At 36.2% G+C, this 20,004-nt stretch overlaps 1 protein-coding gene across 3 annotated transcripts in view; it reads left to right on the plus strand.

The window, feature by feature from the left end:
• Positions 1 to 20,004, plus strand: part of Chm (CHM Rab escort protein) — a 167,026-nt gene that overhangs the window by 81,654 nt on the left and 65,368 nt on the right. The window lies entirely within an intron of this gene.

A 20,004-nucleotide genomic window follows, 5' to 3' on the forward strand; every position in this document is an offset into this window, starting at 1 on the left:
TCATATATTCTATTCATATAATTTTCACTGTGAGATTAGTCAATTGTGAATGTACTATAAGCTACTTTTCCCATTTTTTCTGTTCATGTTTTCTATTAATGTCCTTCTGTATGTGTCTTAGTTAGGGTTTCTGTTGCTATGATGAAACACCATGACTAAGGCAACTTGGGGAGGAAAGGGTTTATTGGCTTACACTTCTAATTGGTCTTACTAATAAAAATGAGCAGCCAGATATAGGGGCAAATGCTAGAAGATCAAAGAGAGAAAAGATAAGCTACAGCCAACTCTTACCTTGCTAATTCCTCAGCTGAAAAGAGTTCTGTCTCCTCCTGCCTTATATTTCTCTCTCTGCCTAGCCATATCATTTCCTGTTTAATTGTACAGACCTCCAGACCTCTATGGTTAAATAGTGGCTAGCCCCACTCTCTGATCTTCAGGCCAGCTTTATTTGTTAGAGTATAAACAACATAGCAGCACATTTTCCATTTTATGCCTAAAAATAGAAAGAAGGTGTTAACTAATTTAAGAAGAAAAACTATATACAATAAGTACGATAACTATATACAATATATACAGGCAATAAATATATCAACAATTGTCTGTTCCACTATCAGTTGACCGATTCAGAGAAAATACTATCTATCCTATCTTGGTGAGTCCAAAAGGTTGTACCTAATTCACTTTCTATTCTAACTTGAATTACCAAAACTATCTTCTTATGTCTCTCAACCTTATACATTTTTTTCTTCTTTAAATTTAAATTAGAAACAAGTTTCTTTTACATGTCAGTCTCAGTTCCCTCTCCCTCCCCTCCTCCCTTGCCCCCAAACAACCCTCTTATCCTAACCCCTTTGCTGCTCCTCAGGGAGGGTGAAGCCTTCCTTGGGGGATCTTAAAAGTCTGTCATATCATTTGGAGCAGGGCCTAGATCCTCCCCAGTGTGTCTAGGCTGCGAGAGTATCCCCCTATGAGGAGAGGGCTCCCAAATTTAATTGTGGACTAGAGGTAAATACTGATCCACTACCAGTCGCCACATAGATTGTCCAGACCTCCAAACTGACTTCCTTCTTCAGGGGGTCTGGAACAGTCCTTTGTGGGTTTCCTAGCTATCAGTCTGGGGTCCAGGAGATCCCCCTTGTTCAGGTCAGCTGTTTCTGTGGGTTTCTCCAGCCTGGTCTTGACCCCTTTGCTCATCACTCCTCCCTCTCTGCAACTGGATTCCAGAGTTCAGCTCAGTGTTTAGTTGTGAGTGTCTGCGTCTGCTTCTATCAGCTACTGGATGATGGCTCTAGGATGGAATATAAGGTAATCATCAATCTCATTATCCGAGAAGGGCTTTTAAGGTAGCCTCTCTACTATTGCTTAGATTATTAGTTGGGGTTGACCTTTTAGATCTCTGGACATTTCCATAGTGTCAGAATTCTCTTTAAACCTATAATGGCTCCCTCTATGATGATATCCCTTTTCTTGCTCTCCTCCATTCCTCCCCTGACTCCATCTTCCTGCTCTCTCATGTCCTCCTCTCCCCTCCCCTTCTCTTTCTTCTCACTCCCTTTCCCCTCCCCCCATCATCCACATTATCTTAGGAGATCCTGTCCCTTTCCCCTTCTTCAAGGGACCATTTGCGTCTTTCTTAGGGTCCTCCTTCTTTCCTAGCTTCTCTGGCAGTGTGGATTGTAGGCTGCTACTTTTTTGCTCTAGATCTAAAATCCATATAAGAGTGAGTACATTTTGTCTTTTTGTGACGGGGTTACCTCAGGATTGTTTCTTCTAGTTCCATCCAATTGCCTGGGAATTTCAAGATGCCATTGTTTTTTTCCACTGAGTAGTACTCCATTGTGTAAATGTATGATATTTTCTCCATTCATTCCTCAGTTGAGGGTCATCTTGGTTGCTTCCAGGTTCTGGTTATTACATATAATGCTACTATGAACATAATTGGACATATGCCCTTGTTGTATGAATTTGCATTCTTTGGGTATATGCCCAAGAGAGGAATTGCTGGATCTTGAGGTAAACTGATTCCCATTTTCTTGAGAAACTGCCAAACTGTTTTCCAAAGTGGCTGTACCAGTTTGCACTCCCACCAGCAGTGGAGAATTGTTCCCCTTTCTTCACATCCTCCCCAGCATAAACTGTCATTGGTGTTTTTGATTTTGGCCATTCTGATAGGAGTAAGATGGTATCTCAGAGTTGTTTGTATTTGCATTTCCCTGATGGATAAGGATGTTGAACACCTTCTGGTGTCTTTCAGCCATTAGAGATTCCTCCATTGAGAATTCTCTATTTAGTTCTGTACCTCACTTTTTAATTGGATTAGTTAGTGTTTTGAGACTAGTTTCTTGAGTTCTTTGTATATTTTGAAAATCAGCTCTCTGTCAGATGTGGGGTTGGTGACTATCTTTTCCCACTCCTTGGGCTGCCATTTTGTCTTGCTGACTGTGTCGTTTGCCTTACAGAAGCTTCTCTGTTTCAGGAGGTCCCATTTATTATTTGTCGATCTCAATGTTTGTGCTGCTGGTTTTATGTTCAGGAAGCAGTCTCCTGTACCAATTTGTTCCAGGGTACCACCTACTTTCTCTTCTAAGAAGTTCAGTGTGGCTGGATTTATGTTGAGGTCTTTGATCCATTTGGACTTAAGTTTTGTGCATGGCGATAAATATGGATCTATCTGCAGTCTTCTACATGCCAGCATCCAGTTATGCCAGCACCATTTGTTGAAGATGCTCTCTTTATTCCATCGTATAAATTTAGCTTGGTTGTCAAAAATCAGATGTTCGTAGGTATATGGGTTAATATCAGGATTTTCAGTTCGATTGGTTTACCTGTCTATTTTTGTGCCAATAGCAAGCTGGTTTTAGGACTATTGCTCCGTAATAGAGCTTGAAGCCAGGGTTGGTGATGCCTCCGGAAATTCTTTTATTATACAGGGTTATTTTGGCTATCCTGGGTCTTTTGTTTCCATATAAAGTTGAGAATTTTTCTGTTAAGTTCTGTGAAGAATTGTGCTAGGATTTTGAAGGGGATTGCATTGAATCTGTAGAATGCTTTTCGCAAGATTGCCATTTTTAATATGTTGATCCTACCTACCTAAGAACATGGGAGATCCTTCCATTTTCTGGTATCTTTTTAAATTTCTTTCTTTAAAGACTCAAAATTCTTATGATACAGGTCTTTCACCTTTTTGGTTAGTGTTATTACCCCAAGATATTTTATGTTGTTTGTGGTAATGGTAAAGGGTGACATTTCTCTGATTTCTTTCTCAGCCCATTTATTGTCTGTATATAGCAGGGCTACTGATTTTTGTGAGTTAATCTTGTATCCTGCCACTTTGCTGTAGGTGTTTATTAGCTGTAGGAGTTCCCTGGTAGATTTTTTTGGGTCACTTATGTAGACTATCATATCATCTGCAAATAGTGAAAGTTTAACTTCTTCCTTTCCAATTTGTATCCCCTTGATCTCCTTTTGTTGTCTTATTGCTCTAGGTAGAACTTTAAGGGCAATATTGAAGAGATATGGAGAGAGTGGACAGCCTTGTCATGTCCCTGATTTTAGAGGAATTGCATTGAGTTTCTCTCCATTTATGTTGTTGTTGGCTTTTGGCTTGCTGTATATTGCTTTTATTATTATTATTTTTGGTTTTTATCTTTCATTTCTTTAAGGAATATTCTCATATCCTCTTTGTTGCCCTCTGTCATTTTCATCAAGATGTTTTTAAGGTTATTCTCTTCTGCTACATATGCGTTGTGATGTTCAGGTCATGCTGGTGTAGAGTTCCTAGACTCCAGTCGTGACATATTGGTTTTTCTGTTATTAAATGTGTTTTTATATTGTCTTCTACCCATTCCTTCATCCAGTGGGTGTAGAGGGAGTCTCTTATTCTCCTGGTGGGTACGGGACCAACATTCCCTTCTGGTGGGTGCAAATAGGTCCAATACTGTGATATCTCTCCTCTTCCCATGGATGGAGTCAGGATTGGTACTGGGGCCTTGGCAGTCTCTGGGTGGGCTGGAACCCTCTGGGATAGGATTTGCCCTGTGAGCAGTCTCTAGGCCTCAGGTGTTTCTGAGCTGGGCAGAGGAAGGCTGGCCAGAAACAAGCCCAAGCTTACTTAGTCCCGTGGATCAACCTTATACATTTTATACCACTTCAGTGAACTTCTTTTCTGAATCTGGTAACAAGAAAAATTTATAACTATAAAGTCTTCAACTACATCAGAGACCCAAGAAGGAAATAGTATTACCTGAGTAAGCAGGAAATGTAAGCAAATGACTTACAAAAAATGTGAGAAATGACAGAAAGAGCTGGCTGCCTGGACAATAACCCAAAATTCTTTGCAAGTTTGGGGCATCCATCTTTAGCCTACAGGCTAGCATATCTGGCAGATGTTTCTGTGCAGCAGCATATTCTAAAGGGCTGTCTCACCTTGTCAGAGCTTAGCAGTCCTTTCTTTTGTGTCCTGCTTGTCCAATTTGGACAGCATACTGTCAACAGTCAAGGCATGAGCCCTTTCTTGCCCAGTGTCTAACTTTGCCACAAAGAAAAGTAAACTCCGCATGGAGTTTCTTTGATGCCCACCATGTCTGAAGTAGATTGCTGTTGCCAGGAGCAGACATGTCTCATGTCATAAAAAAAGAATCTATGCTATTAAAACATCTTAAATGCCATATTCTGTAGATCTCTGAATTGTTTGAAGGCGACCTGTCTATCTAAGATCTATCTGTTTGACCTTGAAAACATGCCAAATATGACTACAAGTTCAATTGTAGTAAGTGACTATTTGCTAGCCAGCATTTCCTTATTATCCTAAATAGTTGGAATAATAACTTCCAAGGGCTGGAAATCTGCATTACATTATTAAATGTGGTGCATAGGTACCATACCTTAAACAGGATTTGAAATGAATGCACAGTATGTTATAACAAAAGGAGTCTCAATTTTGTATCAGTATACAAAAAATCCAAACCAATGTAAAATATGTAAAACTAGTAGTTGCTGTTTTGCTTTGAAAATAGATTCAATAATCCTCCTTTTTTCTTTTCAGAGTAGATTCAATAATCTACCCTATCCAATCATAATCTGTATCTGCTTTTTTGTTTTTTTCCAACAAGAAACTCTGAATCTAATCTCCTTTGTTCAACTTTTTTCCTGACCATTCCTATTAATAACTTATTACCAACCCCCCTAAACAATGATAAATGTCCATAACCCTGTTGAATGACCAGAGTCCACCCACCCCCGCCTCTTGGGAATATGGGTATCATATTCTTAAATTTACTTCCTGCTGTCTTGGGGTGACAGGTATCTTTTGGAGATACTGAAAAGAAAATTTTGGCTTAATTGTCAAGTCCTGGGAGAGGTAGCTGTATCATTCGTTATACAGTCTCAAGTAATGGGAAAATGCAGGGCTTGTCTCAGGTCCTGGCTAGAGTAATCTGTGAAGTTGGATCATCTCAGCTAGCCACCTCAAAATTGTCCTGAGCACTGTGTAGTCCAAAGCTGATCTTTATGTGGTATTTTCAGCTTAGTGGCACTGTCACAGTCCTGATGGAATCATCATTGTGGGACCTCATCATCCTTTTGGAGACTTCAAAATCTGCTGCTTTGCGTGGTCATGGTTCACTGTGGAAAACTGATAACAGACTCAAACCAGAAATCATGTACAGGAAGGTAGATAAATCCTTTTTTCTAGAATCAGTTAGTACTCAATATGACCATTAATATCATGACAAAAACTTTAAAATATATATTGTTAGGTATGGTAATGGTTCACTGCAGAAACATTTTAAATGTCATATGCAGCAGATTTCAAAGAGGTTAAAGGATCAATATTTGTTATTTACATCTAGAGTATAAAAACTTAATTCCTAGTTACCTGATAGAGACTCAAATCTGAAATCATGTACAGGAAGCTAGATGAAACCTTTTCTAAAATTAGTTAATACTCTATATAACTATTAATATATTGCCAAACTTTACAATACACACACACACACACACACACACACACACACATACACACACACACAAATCTTATAAATGCTAGCTAATATTTATACCTCAAGAAAAGCTTCAAAGACTGAAAATAGAACCAAAGGATTATGAGATTAGTGGCATTAACACAGTCATTTAATTTTTGTTTTTCTTCTTTCCAATATTAGGTGGCTTTTCTGACATGAGATAGATTTTGGATTTTACTTTAACAAACATGCTCGTGTTTAGAGAAGGAGAGAACCACACTCCAACCCCGAAGTCAGCTTTAATTTTTAATTGATCTTGCACTACAAAAAGATCATTTGCATTATTATGTCTGTAGAGGAAAGCAGAAATAAATATTTGGGAAAATTTATGAAATTGTATCCTGCTGGAGATGTAATATAGTAATAGGCCGGTTCACTCATTTTCTTGGGATTTTTTTGTCTAGATGATTTGTCCTTTTTCTTCAGATGTCTCATTTGTCCAGTGGTCTTTAGATTTCTTAGCTGGGTGCCTTCATTCTGTTGAAAAGACAAAAACAAACCCCTTCCCCTACCCACACTGTTGATCATCAAACGAAGTCAGGACAGGAACCCAAAAAGGGCAGGAACCTGAGGCAGAAGCTGATGCAGAGACCATGGAGGGATGCTGCTTACTAGCTTGCTTCCAGTGGCTTGCTCATCATACTTTCTTTCAGAACCCAGGTCCACCAGCCCAGCAATGGTATGATCCACGATGGGCTGGGCCCTGCCCCATTGATCACTAATTACAAAAAGGTTTACAGATGAATCTTATTGTAGCATTTTCTCAATTGAGGCTCCTTCCTTTCAGATACACTCTATAGTTTGTGTGTCAAGTTAATTTCTTGTGATGTATGTGCTCAAGACTTTCTTTAGGAGCTAGAAAGATGGGTCAGTAAATAAAGAGTGCTTGCCTTGCAAGAATGAGGATCTGAGGTCATATCCTTAGAACGCACATAAAAAGCTAGCTGTATTCATGTGTGTGCCTGTAACTCTAGGGCTCTGGGAAAGAAGTCTGAAACTAGATGATTTCTGGGGTCTGCTGCCACAAACCTAGCTCCAGGTTTAGTGAGAAACCCTGTCTTAATTTTTCTATTGCTGCGATAAAACAGCATGATAACTTACAGAAAGAAGGATTTATTTGGCCTTACATTCCCAGAGGGATAGGAGTCCCATCATGGTGGGGAGCCATAGCAACACGTATGGTGGCAGGAGCAGGAAGCTCATGTCATACCTTCTTTTGCAAGCAGAGTAAACTTGATGTGTGATGAGACTAAACACTCGAAGCCCATTTGTAGTAATATGTTTCCCCAGCAAGGTCACACCTGCTAAACCTCACAAAACAACTGCTGCAACTATTGAGTGATATTCTCATTCCAACCACTACATTCTGTTGCAAGGGAATAAGGTGAAATGTGATAGAGTAGGACACCCGTGAAATGTACAGGAACTTCTAAGGACTTCTTCAGGATGCATATCTAATAATGAAATGTTTATAATTTAATGTCCATGTGTGCATTTCCTGCATGTGTATATGTGTATCACATGTGTACCTGGTGTCCATGGAGACCATAAGAGAGTGTAGTATCTACTGGAACTGAAGTTATCGATGGTTGTCTGTGTGCTGCCATGCGTTAGCTAAGAATCAAACATGGATCCTCTGCAAGAATAGCCAGTGCTCTTAACCAGTGAGTCATCCCAGCCAAGAATGGATTACTTTTTTAGCCATAGCATGTGTGTTTTATATTTCATCAGCAAAATATTGTTATTTCTTTTGTAACTAATTTTATTAGTTATACCCTGGGGACAGTATGTAGGAATTTCTGTTTGCTTTATATATTTCCCTACATTCAAACAATTTTGTTAGTCTTTACTCACTCTCTCTCAATTTTGAGTTTCCCCGATTTTCTGTGAGGTTGAGCCTCTTGTTTTTGGCTACCCATGATTTCCATTCTGAGGAATACTTACTCCTCTTCTGCCCATTTGTCTTTTGGGTTGTTGCCCTTTTCTTAATGATGTTATAGGTTTCTTAGGTGTATTCTGATAATAGATTTAGTTAAAATTTTGTGTATATTTGTCTGTGCTTGTGTGCTATAAGATTGCTAAGATTAATATAGTTGGATTCAGGAAGGTTTTCATTTCTGTTAGCTTTTTGACTGGTACTATAGCATAGTAGCAAAGACTATGAACTTTGTCAATAGATCACCTCTGTTTAAGTTGAGGTGTCTGTGTTCACTACCATTGTAACTTCGGATGAGTTTTATAGCTGTATTAGCTTTCTAAGAATTAAGTTTGGTGTTTGAGTTGTCTCTGTTAAAGCTTTGTTTATTAATTTCTGTTCTTTACTGTCTCTGTAGTTTTGCTTATGGGAGACTTAATTTAGCTCTTCTGTATTCTTCCTTGCCTTTCCCAGTTATTAGGCTGAAACTTGAAACTTATGTGATGGAATAGTTAGTGGAACTGACCCTCTCCTTGAAATCAGATCCGTTAACCCCCAAAGTCTAAATCCTGGTAGTTTGTGGTTGACTTGAAACAATACTGGTAACATTATTGATTAACACATATTTTGTGTGTATTGCTTGTGACAAAAATATGTAAGGAAAGATCACTTTTTTTTAACTGCAACTCACAATTTCTTGGAGAGACAAACTCCTTTTGTGATGTTTGCAACCCTCAGAATTTTAAGTGGATACATGTAACACTTGAGTTTGCTGACTATAACATGAGATAGCTATGAAATGATTGATGTAACACATTCTGGACCATGTTTATCTTTGTGTTGCTTACATTGCTCTCCACTGTGAATGGTACCATTAATTGCCATTAATTGTGTTATGCAGATAGAAATATTTGGGGGCTACTGATGCTTTAAGCTTTGTGATCTAGTATAATCATCAGGTTTCATAATTTCTCTGTAGTTGCTCAAAAACATGTAGACAGTTGAAAGGCATAGAATTCTCTGAAGATTGTTTTCAGACTTCAGTAAATCAAACTTGAGTTGTAATTTTCAAACTATTTTTATTGAATTTTATTCCTGTTGGTCTATCAGTATTAGAGATGTGTTTTGAAAACCCCTATCATGATACTGGATTTGCCATTTTTTTTTTAGCTAACTTTGTATATATTGTGACATTTATTAAAACCATAAAAATTTGTCAACATTTTCTAATCAATTTAATATTTTAATTATCTGCTGAGTGTTGCTGTCTTTAATTTTTTTTTTCTTCTTCAAAAATCTGCTTTGCCTGCTAGTTGAATAAGTATTCCAAGTTTCGAGTAGTTATTTACTTGAGACATCGTTGTATCCTTTTTCTTTTCAGTGTTGTTGGAGTCTGTGTTTGGGGCTTTCTTAGCATAGTCATGTTTGTGTTTAGTACTTTCCCTGAGCTGCAATGAATCCTGTTCGCTGCAGTCTACCACTTCCTCTCCTTTACAGCATTTCCTCTGAGACCCTTTGTATCTGAAAATAACTATAGCTGTTGGCTTTCTTTTACCTCTTGGTTGAGTGGAATTCAGTTACATAAACAAATCTACATTGACAGTTCTTTTCACTATTTTTAATGTTAATTCTATTATTTATGTCTCATTTTGGCTCTTGAAAAATTTGAAGTCAGCCTAATTTGTGGTTTCTTTGTAAGTTGTATCTCTTTGAAGTGTTGTTTTTTTAAGATAGTGTTTTTGATGTCCTACATTTTTACTACACTGTCTTTCGTATAAATTATTTGTTGGGTTTTTTGTGTTATAAGTGTTTGTGTATGCTTGAGTATATGCATATCCTCCACATGTGTGCAGGCTCTCTCAGAGGATAGAATTTTGCATTCTCATTGTTTACTATGTACTTTCATGTGGTCAATTAGTGTCATGTGTTAATTCTGCAGATTCATATAGTGTTTTATTTCCTCTTGCAGTGCTTTCCTTTGACTTGGTCAGTTGGAATTTTAGGTACCTTGTATTTCTGGAGTTAGTTGCTTTTGTCAACAAGGCACTACAAACTTGAGGTGTTAGTAGTTCTTTTCCAGGACCTTCACTTAGTTATGGAGCCCAGTATATAGCTCTACCATGATGATACAGGCACAAAGCTTTTGAACACAATTTTTTGTTGAAGTGTTTATTGCTCAAAGCTGTAAATTCAGTGTTCATGCCAGTGTTTCAAAGGGTGAGGTATTTATCATGGACAGTTGCTTTCCTTCAGTCTCAAGAATGCAATAAGAAGTCTTTCCTGTAAAATGTGGTTTATTTAGGTGTGAACAGATGGTTCTGTTATAGTATGCATTACAAAGTATTAATGGAAGCATGTATTTCCACATTAATTATTTCCTAAATATTTGACTATAAGAATGGAAGTGACTAATTTTTGAATATCATAGGTCTGTATATTATACGTCTCTTTCGTCCTCCTAATTAGGGGACAGGTAGAGATAATGAGGAGTTTGGGATCCTTACAACCTTAGTTGTACTATTAATTAGAATTAAGTAGGGACTTGTGGTCCTCCTGTATCTGCCTCTGCATATATCTTACTGACATGTACCACCCAGATTATATATAGGCTTATATATGCACATGTACATACATGCAACAGTGAAAAATGAGGCCATGAATTTGATGGAGATTGGTGAGAGGTGGATATGAGGGTTTGGAGGGAAGAAAAGGAAGGTGCAATATAATTAAATTATAATCTCAAAAATAAAAATGGTTCAAAAAGAAATTAAGTAGGGAGCTCTATAGTTTTCTTAGTCACTCTTCACCTATAATTGCTCTTTCTTGTGGAGTTTTTGTTTGTTATTTTCAGAAACTATAGTGTATTTTTTTTCTATTGCCATACTTGCTCCTATCAAATTAGGTAAAGAATAAGGATAGAATGAAAAGTTCCTTGTGAAGTGATCTGTAGCAAACTGACTTATTTATTAATCATTTATACAGATGGAAGGCAGCAACCTAGCATCATGTTACACAATTCCAATCCTCGATCACCATGAGTTTTATGGCGAGATAGCCAGCCTATACAGATATGGATGTAGATATAGACATATAGATAGCCAGCCTAGGTTATATCATATAGTGAGGCCCTATCTAAAAATAATCATATAAAAAGCAGTAGTCTTTTTCTGAAAAATTGAAATCCTGACTTTGCCCAGGTTTGAAATTTTTGAGTGCTAACATGATGCCACAAGTGGAAAATTCCACATATTACCTGGTACTTAATAGTCTAAATAACCATGCCGCAAACATGCTGTGTAGAGTTATCTTCATGTTTGTTTATTAGGTAATATTAAACACAAATAAATTAGTGTTTAAATTTGGTTCTTATCGCTAAGATAGCTTGTCACATTTGATATATTGCAAATATTCCAAAATGTGAAAATATTTTAGAGTGAGACATCAATCTATATCTATCTATCTAGGCACTAGCTCTGTAATCCCGGCTGGCCTTGAAATCACAGAGATCCGCCTGCTTCCACCACATGAGACAGTTATGTACCATTTATCCCTATGTTGATGGTTAATCTTTGTTTGTTGTTTTTCTTTTTATTTATTCTTCTCCCATACAATACATCCCAACTGAAGCCTCTGCCCCTTCCACTCCACTGCTTTTAGTCCCCCTCTGCCTCCCCTCTCCCCCAGATCCACTCCTCCTGTTTCCCTTCAGAATAGTGTAGACCTCCCAGGGATATCATCCAAACATGGCACGCATGATGCAGTAAGACTAGGCAGGTCACTTCATCTTAAAGCTGGACAAGGCAACCATGGAGGAAGAAAAGGGTCTCAAGTACAGGCAGAAGAGTTAGAAACAAACTTACTTCCACTGTTAGGAGTCCCACAAAACCCTGAAGTTAAACAACCTTAGCATATATGCAGAGCATCTAATGCAAACCCATGCAGACTCCGATTGCCACTTACTTCAGTCTCTCTGAGCCCCTCTGAGCCCTGCTAAGTTGATTCTGTGGGCTGTGTTCTCCTGGTGTCCTTGACCCTCTGGCTCCTACAATGTTTCCCCTCCCCTCTTCGGTGAAATTTCCCAAGCTCCACCAAATGTTTGGCTATGGGTGTCGGGCATCTGCTCCCATCAGCTGCTGCATGAAGCCTCTCTTTTAACAGTTGGGCTAGGCACAGATCTATGGTTATTAGGAATCATTTAATTGATATTTTAAGGCTAAAATGCTATCAAAACTTTCTTTTTATTCTTTTACTGAGCTTGAGTCAGTATTATGCCTGTGGCTCAAATTTGAAGTATAATAATTGTACTTGATATTCTTCAATTTGAACCTTTCTGTCAAGGAATGGTACAATGAAATGCATGTATACTAAAAGCAACAAACACTTCCCTGTAATATTTGAAGCATTATGTTAAACTTTTAGCTAGTTCTTTGGTAATTAAAACAACTCTGACTTCTTGGTGTATTTTATATACATGGTTGGCTTAGGGACACTGTTTTTTAAGGTTTTAATGGATTTACTGCATAATGCACTTTAATTTCATGTAAATATTGATCTGTTTATATCCTAAAGTACTAACACTACCACTATCTATACATCATAGCCTACGCTTTTTATCACCAGGTTCTCAGAATAAGGTGTCACCTGTTCTGTGATTTCTAGCCACTATTCTGTATTCTGTTTTAATATAAGCCTCTTAAGCATTTCTCACAGCCAGTTACAGCGTGTTCTCATCAAGGCTACTGTTATAAATGGTGTGCATGCATATTTATGTGAAGGATTCAAAGACATTTGTAAGTCATATCCTTGCACCCTAAATGAATTCTGTGTAAGCAGTATAACATTTTAACTACTAGAGATAACTTCCATGAATAAATGCCTTTTGAGGCTTTTATCATTTTAAATAGGTAGATTTTTTAGCAAAGAAAATGAAGCTTATTTATTTTGCTACATAGTAAACATTAATATGTCAGGGCATATAATTGGGACCATATTGGAAGGAAAGTCATTGAAACCTATGTATTTTACTAGTCTAGAGAGCCTTACAATTTTCTTTACTGTGTTTCAGTTTGTTAATATTTTTTCTGGCACACAGGACAGAATATGTGTGCAGTGTATGGATTCTTTTAAACACTTCATTTTCCAAAGAAAAGTTCTTTTTCTGCCCCCAACTTTAGGAATTTATTACTGCCATCCGTGTAGTTAGTGACACAATAAATTTTAGAACTACTTTCTAGTTCAGAATTGATTTTTCTATAGTGTCATGTTTTTATAATCTGAGAAATGGAGCAGCACAGTGGGAACAAACAAATTTTAATTTATTTAATTTACTTATTCGTTCATGTGGGCATGTGTGTGTGTGCAAGCCCACTCGAGTGAGTACCATGCAAGTAGATGGCAAGGAACAACTTGCAAGCACTCTTTCTTCCCTTCCATTTGCAGTTCCAGGGATCAATCAAATTCATGTGCATCATGCTTGGCAGCAAGTGACTTTACCTGTTGAGCCCTCTCACCAGCATGAGCAAACAGATTTTGCTTATTTATAAGTAGATTGGGACTACCCGAAGAGTTTTGTTTAAGGGGAACACAGAAATAAGGGAGTATTTATTGTTTACTTCACCCAGTAATTTAGTCTTTTGTTTTTTAGTGGCCTATATTTGATCTATATTTTATCTTTCCAGTTTGGAAAACTATTTAAAGATTAACAACAGAATGGTTCAGTTTTAGCATATTTGTATAAACATATACAAGTGTTTGTGTGTGTATGTGTGTGTGTGTGTAACCATGCACAATCAAGTAAATTATCACTGTTAAACTTTTTCTACTGAGTGTTAAGACTTAGTGTTTCCCTGTCTGTTATATGTGAAAAATCAAATAATTGCAATATACTTCATAAGGCAAGTCCCCTGTTATTGCCAGAAACTATAGGCTTCAGGCTTATTTCTAAATTAATGATTTTTAAAACAGAGTATAAGTAAGACCCAACTGTACAAAATATGTGAATGGATGTGTGTATCATTAACAACATTATTCAAGATCATTGTAGCAACAGGAATGGAAAGGAAGGGGAATCATCCACTGAATATGTTCAATTGTTGATTTTAGAACTCTACCCCAAATGGGGCATGCAGTTGCTGCTTTGATTTGGTGGTAACCATCGGCTTTGGTATTTAATATAGACTGAGATATTTGGTATTGCTGTGACATTTTGCTTTTAAAAATCATCTTCAGTCTAGAGTTCAACATTAGTTGAATAGTAGATCAATATATTTTGCTTAATATTTTGTGGTTCCTTTTGGACAAATCATAGTAGAAAATACCTTTCAGGTCAAAGGAATCTACTTAGTTCATTCTTTAATTATTTGGACTTTTTTTCCCTCCAGGGAATTTTTAGAAACATAAGAGGCTTTTGTTAATTTGTATAAATCCATCTGAAAATCGGGGGGGGGGGAGTCTTAAATGACCACATATTATACTTTTAAGGAACTGAACGTGTGTGTGTGTGTGTGTGTGTGTGTGTGTGTGTGTGTGTGTGTATAGTCATTCAATTGAATAAGAAGTCAGAAAGAATTAAATATGGTTTTTTGATGTCTGTCTCATTGTTATTGCCAATGACAAGTAAATTTTAGATTTTTTCCCCTTTATCCTAAATCCCCCTAATCTCTTTTCTTATAAAAATCAAACTATAATTCTGGGAAAAATAGACCTTAGGGGATGTTCACAGAAATTGTTTTGACTAGTTGTCTGATTTTACAAATGAGGAGAATTAAAGTAAAAAGATACTGAGGCTAGAATTAGATTGTCTAATATGCATTCCTCATGGCTCATGAAGTATACAATAATTAATGTAACTGTTTTTCTGAAAAAAGGTGATATGACAAAGCTTCTAAATCTATAGTACATTAATCATTTATATATATATATATATATGAAATATTATACATGTGAGTTTTACATAAAAAAGCCATAGTCTTCATATTATCACAAGCAGCTATGATTTAAAAGGAGTGAACCATTGCTATTAGTTTTCAATTTTTACCATTTGTTAAGAGGTTATGAAAGCAGGAATTCCCAAGGAGTGAATTATGAGAGTACTTTGGGATCTATAAGATAGATGATGTGGGTCAGATACAGTAAACTTAGAATATGTTGCTACTGGAACAGTAATTTTAATGTACTTCTTCCATTTGGATACAAATGACCACTTAAACCCTAATCATGTGGACAAGAAATAATTACAGTGAACTAGAGTGACAGAGACTCATGAGATCAAATGATGGCCCTGCTATTTACTTGGTATGCATATTTGAGCAGGTTACTTAATATCTTGCTGTTTCTCTTGTTTGTGAGGATGATGGTGTTATCTATCTTACAGGATGTATCACAATGGTTAATTTATAGAAAGTTCTTACAGGCCTGGTCTTCAGAGCGAGTGCTAGGATAGGCTCCAAAGCTACACAGAGAAACCCTGTCTCAACAAATGAAAAAAAAGAAAGAAAGAAAGAAAGAAAGAAAGAAAGAAAGAAAGAAAGAAAGAAAGAAAGAAAAGAGTTCTTACAGTACTGTATACTCATGTATTGTGGAAATATTAGCTGCTGGTAGTATTGTTTTGTGATTATTGATGGTCACTGCTACTGCTTTTATAGAATGACACGGTGAATATTAAGTAGAGTTAGAAAGTCAGATTTAGCTATATAAATCAGTAGTAAAGATTGTTCCACAAAAGATTTAATATTATTAAGTACTTTGGGTTTTGTTGGCTGTATGGTCTCCTTCAAAAACTATACTAGAAAATGGTACAGGCGTGTCTCAATCCAGATTATGCCTAGTATATATCAACCATTCACTAAATATGAACAAGTGAAAGCCAGGCTGATTTTATATATAACCATGGAAACTGTAAGTGAATGAAATATTAAGGTAGTGTTCCTCAATTATTCAGAAACTAACACACAAATTACTGACCTCATTTACAGAGTTTCAGATTTGTAGAACTGGAGTTGGTCATGAAAGTTTGCATTTCTATCCAATACCCAGGTGTTGCTTTTCTTACTGACTTAGAAATCACTGCCATCAGTGGAATTGCTGTCTTATTTCCACTATAATTAACAAAAATGATTAGATTAAGGTAAATAAAAGTGAGCAAAAAATGTCAAGAAACATTTGCTAAAGACCATTTAATTCAATAGTTGATTCTGTATGTAGTGAAAATTTATATAGCTTATACGCTTATATCAGTATAAGAGGTATCTTGATGAAGTTATACACGTTTGCTAACATCCCATTTTAAGAAAAGAAACCAAAATATTAGATTGCTCTGAAATAAGACCCATCAATTGTCTGAACCTACTTGCAATTTACTGTGATTCATTAGAGTCAAGCACAGTCAAGAACAGTTTTTCAAGTTTCACAGTTAATGACATTGATGTCAATATGATTCTTTCCTGTTTGCAGAAGTGCTGTCCTTTGTATTGCAGAAAATTTAATAGTATGCTTGAGCTCTACCCAGTAAATGCCACTACCTTTCCCCCACTAACTTGTAGAAGACAAAAGCCATTTTAAAAAGTTGACATTGCTGGATGTTGCTCTTAAGCAAATCATCCAGTTTAGGGTGTATTCAATTTTGTGAGTAGCACAGTAATGCAACAAAGTGAGTACTCTGTCTAATGAGTCCCTATAGTAATTAAATATTGAAAGTGATACAAAAAGTTTCTGTCCGTTCTTAAAATCATTTTATACTGTTTTGATTCTATAATCTGCAATAGGGTTAAGTTTCTTTAAGGAATAGAGCAAACTAACATACCTTAGCATTTCAATCAGTAGAACAATTTAAGTAGGACATTTAGCAAAGTTCTTTTTTACGTGTAGGAGATTCTGAATACCCATTAAAACATGCATTATTCAGCAAGAGCATAACCTATAATTTCATGAAGAAATACAAGCCCCATTCTCCATCCTTGAATTCCACTTGTATTTTAAGCTATCAAGTTTGAATGTATATTTTCTCACCTATTCTATGCGTGAACATGTATGTATAAGTGGGTGCATGTGTGTGTGTATACATACTTTAAATTTTAAATTAATATATGGATGTATACACCATAATTTAACCATTGCCCTATGTTAGTACTAGCATTTAATGCCTAATGTGGTCTTTATTATTTAAGAAACATAATTTCACTTGAAAAAAATTTAGAAGACAGCAGCAAAAACATTATTGTTATATGAATTTGAAGGCTCTGATTTTAGCTACCTGGTAGTTCTCATACATGAATTTGGGTTCTATTACCAGGAACACAAAATCTAAATAGGCAAGAAAGGAAAAACTCAAATCCATTACTTTTTTGGTTTTTATGATACAAGCTTTTGCTATGTAGCCCAGACCTGTCTTGAACTTATTATGTAGCCAAAGCTGACCTCAAAGTCTTAGTGCTACTTCTGCCAGAGTCCTTCAAGGACTACAGTGCCTGACTTCTGTAACCCATTATCCATATCATATTGAATGTGTTGCTCTATTTTTTCCTTTATCTGTTCAGTCTATAAATCTAAAAAAAATATGACTATAATTATATTCCTCTGTTGTATTTGACTTTCAGTTGTACCACAAACATAAAGCCATCATTTATAAAGCAAATCTCAGTTTAAAATAAAAAATAGTGAAAGCCTGGAAAGAAGAGTGGAATGTGCCAAATTATTGAATAATAACTTCAAATCCAATATTTTATCATTCACTCATTTCAGAATTCCGGGATACTTTGAAATTACATGTCTAATTTTGTCTAAATAATATGTGTAAGTGCATTTGTTCACCAAAAGAAGCTAACAGACTCTCGGCGTACCATAAAAGTCTCTATGATAGCCAATCTGCACCATGTGCAAATGATAAAGCCTACTGAGATGCACTCAGTTGAGAATTATTCTCATTGAATTACAAGACTGATGTGGAATAGATAACTTATAAAAACTGCCTGCAAGGTTAAGAAGCTGTATTTCAAGAATTAGTCTAGACTCTAGGATTCTGGTAGATTAACACAGCAATATACCTAATTTTCAGAATCAGTTGTATATTATTTTAAGACAGTTTTCTTTCTAGTTCCTAGTTTGTATTATCATAGAAGTTAAGTAGGGTAAGCATGGTTATATTTGTATGATTGTTTTGTGTTTCTCCCTTGAGGAGAGAATGTTGTGTGGGATAAACAGCAGGGTGGTGAGATAATCCATCATTTTGAAACCTGTTCTGTAGTGATGGATGGATAGATTGGTAAAGTAACTCAATAATCTTCATTCTTTTTCCAGGTTATTCACAGATCAGTGAGCATTGTCGTTAATAAAGCAATGGAATGCTTTGTGTTCTTGCCTACATTACTCCTCAGGTTTTGACAGGCAAAGAATTAATGTGAATAACCTCTTGCTAATATTTAAGTGTATGGTGTGGGAGACTCATTGTAACTCTTAAGAGTTTATTAGAACATCATTGGCTAAATAAGTAATACAGTTTGAGATTCTACTTATAGAAATAGCCCACTTCAGTTCTGATTCAAGTAATAGTTTATCCTAATAGGTAGGTATGAAAACTTGTCCAAGACATTTTCTCCCTATTTACATAGGTATAATATTCCAGTCATTAAAATTAATACTTCCAGTAATTTGTATTAGGATGAAATGTAACTGGTTCCATATTGGATAAGGGTAATATTTTAAAGAAGGTCAGTGTTTGAACCTGAAATTTTAGTGTTACTAAACTGGAAGGTAATGCAATATTAATGTACTAATTTTTAAAAATAATTTCAGAGCCAATTTTTCCCATCTCTTTGGAATAACTTTCTCCTAAGTGCGATATAAAAAGTATGTAAATTGTGATTATTTTAAATATAGATTAAAGGTTGTTATTAAAAATGAAACAAAATAGAGTAAAACAAGAAACCAAAGCAAAGGCAGCCTTTAAATTCAGTTCTGTCTGTCTTTCATGTTATTTGTAATGAGTTATTGCTGAATGTGTCTTTTAAATTCCCAATACCTTTGTGGTCTTACTTTTACTATGGAAAGGGTAATAATATAATCTTATCTCAAACCCATGGATTCTTTAAAAAATTATAAACAAATAAACATAATTTTGTATATGGTTGTCTTAGCTGCATGTATGTCTGCACTATTTGTTTGCCTGGTGCTCATGGAGTTCATGGAGAGGGTGTTAGATCTGCTAGCGCTGGACTTACAGACAGTTGCGAACTGTCATGTGGGTGTTGGGAATCAAACCCTGGTCCTTTTTAAGGGTAGCCAGTGCTCTTAGTGGATTAACTATCTCTCTAGCTCCCACCCTTAGATACTTTAATGTAATGACATAAGAGAACATATATTCTCTATTGTCTGAGGTGAATGGAGAATATCATTATAGAAATGTTGTATGACTTTTCAGTCCTGGTACTTAAAGTGAATGTTTTGGTGACAACTGAACAATTAATTTGTATATTGTAGACTTTTTAAAGTTTTTATAAAATGGACCTAGCATTAGAGTTCAGTAACTTAATAGCCCAATAATTTGTATCTGTTGGTAGCTATGCTTACTATGAAAAACTCAGTCATCTTTTTCTGTGTACTTCCTATCAAATTGATGCCCTATAGATTTTTATTGTTAATGATTTTTTAAAAATTTTGCTCATATATCATTACATCGTTAGAACTTGGGTTGATACTGCTGTGAGACAAAACTTATCCTAAGGAAACACAACCCATCTACTCACCCCAGATAGGGATGCCACAATGAAACAAAGTACAGACACCACCTAAATCGAACTTGGTGAACCAATGAGTTTTCTTGGGCTTACTTACAGGGGCACAGTTGAGGGGTTAGAGGAGCAGAAATGACTCTAAAACAGCTGCATCAAAAAGGCCAACCCCTGCATGTGTGACAGCTCATATAAGCTGGGAACTTGAAGTACACTACACAGCCTGAAGTGTTGGATAGTGGCCTTTCTAAGTTACTCTAGTATAAACATCTTCCAGGCATCTCAGCTGGTTTCTGCTTCTTCCAGACATGCCACCAGGGTTCTGCTTCTTCCAGGCAGCTGTTCT

Source organism: Cricetulus griseus, chromosome X, assembly GCF_003668045.3.
Source record: "Cricetulus griseus strain 17A/GY chromosome X, alternate assembly CriGri-PICRH-1.0, whole genome shotgun sequence".
NCBI lineage: Eukaryota > Metazoa > Chordata > Mammalia > Rodentia > Cricetidae > Cricetulus > Cricetulus griseus.